At 41.8% G+C, this 7,139-nt stretch overlaps 1 long non-coding RNA gene across 1 annotated transcript; it reads right to left on the bottom strand.

Moving 5' to 3' along the window:
* Positions 1 to 349: 349 nt before the first annotated feature.
* Positions 350 to 3,348, bottom strand: LOC117081067. Its single transcript, XR_004436076.1, has 3 exons — positions 2,581 to 3,348; positions 521 to 625; positions 350 to 387 (listed from the first exon to the last, which is right to left on the bottom strand). It is a non-coding gene; the product is annotated as an uncharacterized LOC117081067 (long non-coding RNA).
* Positions 3,349 to 7,139: the final 3,791 nt, after the last annotated feature.

The following is a 7,139-nucleotide window of genomic DNA, read 5'->3' as shown; positions in this document are numbered from 1 at the left end:
CCCATGAGTTTTTCAGTACAAGTGACACCCATGCTTGCTCTAAGTCTCTGATGATTCCCTTCCAAACTGATCCATAGTAACATGTCCCATTTAACAGCACAGAACACTTATTAACACCTCCAAATAGACTGGGTGCAGTGGTTCATCCTATAATTCCAGCACTTAGGGAGGCTGAGGCATCAGGATTACTTGAGTACAGGAGTTTAAGATCAGCCTGGGTAACATAGCAAGGCGCCATCTCTTAAAAAAAAAAAGAAAAAATTATTATGCAAGGTATAGTGGCACATACCTGTAGTCCTAGATGCTCAGAAGGCTGAGGTGGGAAGATGACTTGATCCCAGCAGTTTGAGGCTACAGTGAGCCATGATTGTGACAGTACACTCCAACCTGAGTGACAGAGAGAGACTCCATCATTAAAAAATAAATTAAAAAAAAAAAAACCTGAAACAGTCAAGATGCCACAGAAGAGAAGACTTTAAAACCTGTAATTAAAACAAACTAAGCCCAAGTGAAAACTTACCACTGAAAACCAACCCTTGGTTTACATAGGGACATCATCTGGAACATGTTAACTTCCAGATGATCTTGGTGTAGTTTCAGATGTCTGGTCAGTAGAGTAGCATACCTAGAATAAACAGGTCGGGTGTGGTGGCTCAAACTTGTAATCCCAGCCCTTTGGGAGGCTGAGGCGGGTAGATCACAAGGTCAGGAGTCCAAGACCATCCCGGCCTAGATGGTGAAACCCCGTCTCTACTAAAAATACAAAAATTAACCAGGTGTGGTGGTGGGTGCCTGTAATCCGAGCTACTCGGGAGGCTGAGGAAGAGAATTGCTTGAACAGTAGGCAGAGGTTGCAGTGAGCCGAGATCATGCCACTGTACTCCAGCCTGGGCAACAGACTGAGACTCTGTCTCAAAATAAAAAGTAAAAAATAAAAATAAAAATAAATACATAAATTATAAATAAATATCCCACACACTTCATCTTTCAAGATGGATACTAGAGTGCCAAAAATGGTGCTTTGGAATAGAGATTATCCATCCATCCAAAGCAGTTTGGTGATAAAGATAGTGATAAGAATTAACGCTAAGTAACATAATTTTCATGATGTTCTCTAAATTCTTTGAGGGTGTATTACAGAGGTTCTCCTACCCCATTATGAAGATAAAATAATATCAATGGGGATTTTATTTTCCAAAGATAACTGCAACAATATATTTCCTCCTATATCTAACATGCTCTGTGCAGTGTGATTTTGCAATGCTGTCTCAATCAGTCCCTATGGGTTAGTCTGGGATTTCTACCTACCGGTTATGGAGATGGCTGAACATACAACACATAACACTGGACACATGAAATCAATAGCAATTTATTAGACATGTGAACTCACAGCCTAGGGAAGGAGGATACCACATGCCATGTGCTGCTACATGGGGATTGCCCTTGGGAACAGAGTGAAAAATGGGGGGCTCTGAAAGGCAGTCTTTGTAGTGTCAAGAAGATGATGTGATCTCAGTTCCTTCAGGAGGATGTGATTGGCTTGTTTAAATAATTCTGCAGGCTAGTGGGGAACTGAAACACATTGCTCAGTAGAAACTGCCTAGTCTTCTTGATAAAGAGGGTTATTTGGTTTGAAGACCTTATGTGTGGAAGCAGAGTAGTGAGAGAAATTTGTAATTAGTCTAATCAAGGACTTCTGAAGTTCACCAGATACCAAGACAGCTCAGAAAACAAATGTTATTTTTTTCTACACTCTCTACTTCTGACATCAGATGCACATTGCATTTTTCCCAACACTGACCAATTTTCTGATACCAGCAGAGTGTCCTATAATTCAATTTAATTTCGATACTCTCTACCTAGAGTTATCATTAGATCCCACAAATTAAGGGCTCAGTCTCACAAGACTCCTGTAATTTCAGATTCCAATTACAAGTTCACATCTTCCTTATTTCTGACCAACTGGCAATAAACTGGGGGTTCCAACAACCCTCTCTCAGGTTCGATAAGTTACTACAATTGCTCATAGAACTCAGGGAAACCCTACTCATGTCTAACAGTTTATTAGAAAGAATACAACAAAAAATACCCATAAATAGCCAGATTAAAAGATACATAGGGCAAGGTCTGGAGGTGTCCTGAGCCCAGGAGCCTCTTTGTTGAGTTAGGGTATCAGTGACTCTCCTCCCTCCCATTTACGTGAATGTGTTCACCAACCCGGAAGCTCATCAATGCTTATTGTTTACACATTTTTTTATAGAGCTTAATCTTCAACTCCTCCCCCTACATTCTTCTCTAAAGTATATGGGTGGAACTTAAGGTTACAATGCTTTGATTTCTTAGTGTTTCTGGTGACCACCCCTATCCTGATGCTATCTAGGGACCCCACCTTAAGGCAATTCATTAGCATAAAATAAAGTGTCATTAAGTATGCCACCACATGAATAACAACAGACATTCCTATCATTCAGGAAATTCATAGAATTTTCAAAACTCTGTACAAGGAACCAGCAACAAAGACCAAATATATTTATTATGCTACAGTTCCAACTAAGTTTGGGCCTTAATTTTAAGCCTTACCTCAAGTATGCATCCAAAACCAGGTAGTTTGTAATTCCCTCTCCTTGTGACCAAAAGAATGTGTTAAAAGTGATGTCGTGTTGTTTCTAAGAAGACAGGTCATAATGCTTCTTAGAATTCTTCTCAGGACTATCTCATAACCCATCTGTGAAGCAGGGAGAAGTTCAAGCTTCTTCATGAAGAGGATCAGATCAAGGTAGCCAATTGATAGTTTCTGGATTTTCTCCTTGTAAGAACCATCTACTCAAATGGAAGAAAATGGGGAGGAAAAGGGAGGAAAAAACCCTTAAAACTAAGCATATAAACAAAGGAGACTCTTTTAAGTCAAGAGATGACATTATCTTTTAATTGACAACTTTAAATTCTTGACATTATCTGAGGAGAGAACTCTAATTAGAAAAGAGCAGCAAGAGAACATAAAATTTACTTTTATTGAACATCTGATTTATGCTGATAAAAATATACTTGCTGCACGTACTCCCTCAGTCTCATCTGTCTCCTAATATTCACCTTATCCTTTAATTTATTCATTTATTTAACAAAGAGTTAACACATGCTTATCTTGTGGTTGCAACAGAGTAGCCGGGAGATTGTCAGTGGGGTCTGGGACAAAGGGACCAGAGGAAGGAAACCCTTAAGGAGTTCACAGTTGACACTGCCAAAAAGAAATTGGAAGAGTACAATGTCTTGTTGTAAGTTCTTTCAGGTATATGGTATCAATGAAAAGAGTCAAACTCTGTAAAGTATTTGAAGAGATTTAGACCGGGCACAGTGGTTGATGCCTGTAATCTCAGCACTTTGGGAGGCCAAGGCAGAAGGATCACGAGGTCAAGAGACTGAGACCATCCTGGCCAACATAGTGAAACCCCATCTCTACTAAAAATACAAAAATTAGCTGGGCATGGTGGCACAGACCTGTAGTCCCAGCTACTCCGGAGGCTGAGGCAGGAGAATCGCTTGAACCCGGGAGGCAGAGGTTGCAGTGAGCTGAGATCACCCTACTTGCACTCCAGCCTGGGTGACAGAACAAGACTTGGTCTCAAAAAAAAAAAAAAAAGATTTATTCTGAGCCAAATATGAGTGACCAGCCTTTAAGAGATTCTGAGAACATGTACCCAAGGTGGTTAGACTACAGCTTGGTTTTATAAATTTTTAGGGAGACATAAGACATCAATCAGGCTGGGCACAGTGGCTCATGCCTATAATCCCAGCACCTTGGGAGGCCAAGGTGGGTGGATTGCGAGGTCAGGAGACCAAGACCATCCAGGCTAACACAGTGAAACCCCACCTCTACTAAAAATACAAAAAAATTAGCCAGGCGTGGTGTCAGGCACCTGTAGTCCCAGCTACTCGGGAGGCTGAGGCAGGAGAATGGTGTGAACCCGGGAGTGGGAGCTTGCAGTGAGCCGAGATCGTGCCACTGCACTCCAGCCTGGGTGACAGAGCGAGAGACTCCATCTCAAAAAAAAAAAAAAAAAAAAAAAAAAATCAATCAATACATGTAAAATGTACATTGGTTCAGTCTGCAAAGGAAGGACAACTCGAAGTGAGGGGTGTTTCCTGGTCACAGAGAGAGTCAAAGATTTTTTTATTGGCAATTGGTTGAAAGAGGTAAGGTATCGTCCAAAGACATAGAATCAATAGAGGGGAATGTTTGGGTTAAGATAAGGGGTTGCAGAAAGCAAGATTCCTATTATGCAGAGGAAGGCTCCAGGCAGCAGGCTTCAGAGAAAATCGATTGTCAATGTTTCTTATCAGAGTTGATTCTCTCCTGGATCAGGGGAAAGAAACTAATGAACTAATGGGGATTCTCTGTAGAATGTAGATTTTTCTCACAAGAGACAGCTTTGCCAGGCCATTTCCATATATGTCAGAAAAATATAATTTGGGGTAAAATACTTCAATTTCTGTCAGGGCCTGCTATCTGCCATGTGATGCTACACTAGAGTCAGGCTAGAATTTGGTGTCTTATTACTTCAAAGAGTCTACTTTATCAGTCTTTACATCTATTTTAATGTTAATGCTGGTCATCTGTGCCTGAATTACAAAAGACAGGAGAGTATAACGAGGCATGTCCGACTCCCCTTTCTCATCATGGCCTTGTTACTGGTGGTAGGTATCTGAGTTACCCCAAGTTACCAGCGGTGAATCTGCATGGATACACAGCAACTTCTTGCCTCCTCAGAAGAAAGACTTTGAGGTGCATAAAGCAGAAAATGATACTGAGGGAAGTTTCAGAGGAAGAGTGGAAGTTTATTTAAAAAGGCTTTAAGGCCGGGCACGGTGGCTCACACCTGTAATTCCTGCACTTTGGGAGGCCGAGGCGGATGGATCACCTGAGGTCTGGAGTTTGAGACCAGCCTGACCAACATGGAGAAACCACATCTCTACTGAAAATACAAAATTAGCCGGGTGTGGTGGTGCATACTTGTGATACCAGCTACTCAGGAGGCTGAGGCAGGAAAACTGCTTGAACATGGAAGGCGGAGGTTGTGGTGAGCCAAGATTGCACCATTGCACTCTAGCCTGGACAATAAGAGCCAAAAAAAAAAAAAAAAAAAAAAAGACTTTAGAACAGAAAAGAAAGGAAAGCTCACTTGGAAGAGATTCAAGAAGGCTCCGGAAGGACAAAGAGAATGTTTAACCTTGATCCTAGAGCTTAATAGGTTTGCCTCTTTCCCATGATTCTACCCCTAGGGTGGGTTTCCTGAATGCCCAGTGCCCTTCTTACCCTTGGGAACTGAGCGCTGCGCATTGCATTTAGAAAATTGCACTCACGCCCATCAGAGACTTTCTTCCCTTTTTCCAGCGGACTGTACCCGGAAGGTCATATTTCACCATTTTGTCTCTTAGTGCGCATGCCCAGGAAGTTTTTTCTCCCTCGCATCTGCTTTCAATTAACACTTTAATGTTAATAGCTGTGGCTCATCAGGAAATGGTCTCTGCCTGGCCCTGGGAAGGCTGCCAAATTTTCATTTTTAGAGAGGCAGTCTGGTAATTGTCAAACCATCACCTGACATTTCTAGCAGGTGGGGAAGAGCCCTCTCCTGCCCAGCCCATCCCTATCTACCTACCTATAACAGCCTGAAATAGTTTTCAGGTTGTGAAAGGAAAACACATCTTGGGACCCCCAAATCACTAAGCCAAAGGGTAAAGTCAATCTGGGAACTGCAACAGGCAAACCTGCCTTTCATTTTATTCCTAAATAAAAGAGCTACAAAGACTTTTTTTAAAGCCACATACCTCCCTCAAAATTTGCCCGCAAGGAAATTCCTTATGGACAAAGGACAGACCTCAAAGTCATCCCTCTTCCCACCTGAGACAAACACGTATCTGATTGCTTCCTTTGCCCTACTGTTACATTAAACCAGACTAAGGCATAAATGACTGTTCCTTTACCTTTCACTCAAATGTAAATTGTGTATTTAGTTAAAGGCTAACCAGAGACTCAAAAACAATAAATGCAAATTTGTCTCTTATCTACCTATGGCTTGGAGGCCCCCTCCCCAATTTGAACTTGTCCTACCTTCTCCAACCAAACCAAGGTATGTCATTCACGTATTGATTGATGACTCATGTCTCCCTAAAATGAATAAAATCAAGTTGCACCCCAACCACCTTCGGCATCAGGACCTCCTGAGACTGTGTCTCTGGTGCATCCTTAACCTTGGCAAGATAAACCTTATAAATTGATTGAGTTTCAGATACTTTTGGATTCACACGGTTAACTTTGGAATGCCGTTGGTTGAAAGGAGGGGTCTATTCAGATGACTGTTGGGGAGAGAACTTAGAAGTGTTATTTTTTATTTACAGTAGCATAGTGATAGAACCAGAGAGAGGCCCTGAAGCCAGTATTGGAGAGTAAGAAAGGGAAACATAAGCATTAAAGCAGATTTTTTTTTCTTCCCAATACTACCATTAATAAACTAGAAAGCACTACATAAATGTAAAGTGAAATAGCATTATTAAGGGATCATTCTCCTATTCCTTCATGAATCACCACTACCTACGCGCTGTCAACTGAAGAATGATGAGGTTCATAAATTTGGAAAAAAGAGCTCTTTTCTTTTCTTTCTTTTTTTTTCTTTTTTTGAGACAAAGTCTCACTCTGTCACCCAGCCTGGAGTGCAGTGGCACGATCTCGGCTCACTGCCACCTCCACCTCCTGGGTTCAAGCGATTTTCCTGCCTCAGCCTCCTGAGTAGCTGGGATTACAGGTGCACACCACCACCCACCCCCCCGCCCCCATTGGTTAATTTTTGCATTTTTAGCAGAGACGGGGTTTCACCATGTTGGTAAGGTTGATCTTGAATTCTTGACCTTGTGATCCTCCTGCCTCGGCCTCTCAGAGTGCAGGGATTACAGGTGTGAACCATCAACCACACCTGGCAGAGAGCTTTATTTTTCATAAAGAATTTCAGCCTGCACAGTGGCCATTCCGGCAAGCCTTATCCCCCTGTGATAGTTAATATTGAATGTCAACTTGATTGGATTGAAGGATGCAAAGTATTATTCCTGTGTGTGTCTGTAAGGGTGTTACCAAAAAAGATTAACATTTG

The sequence above is a fragment of the Trachypithecus francoisi genome, unplaced genomic scaffold, assembly GCF_009764315.1.
Source record: "Trachypithecus francoisi isolate TF-2019V2 unplaced genomic scaffold, Tfra_2.0 Lachesis_group8, whole genome shotgun sequence".
NCBI lineage: Eukaryota > Metazoa > Chordata > Mammalia > Primates > Cercopithecidae > Trachypithecus > Trachypithecus francoisi.
Note: the sequence above shows the minus strand (reverse complement) of the source record. Positions and strands in the feature narration are given on the sequence as shown.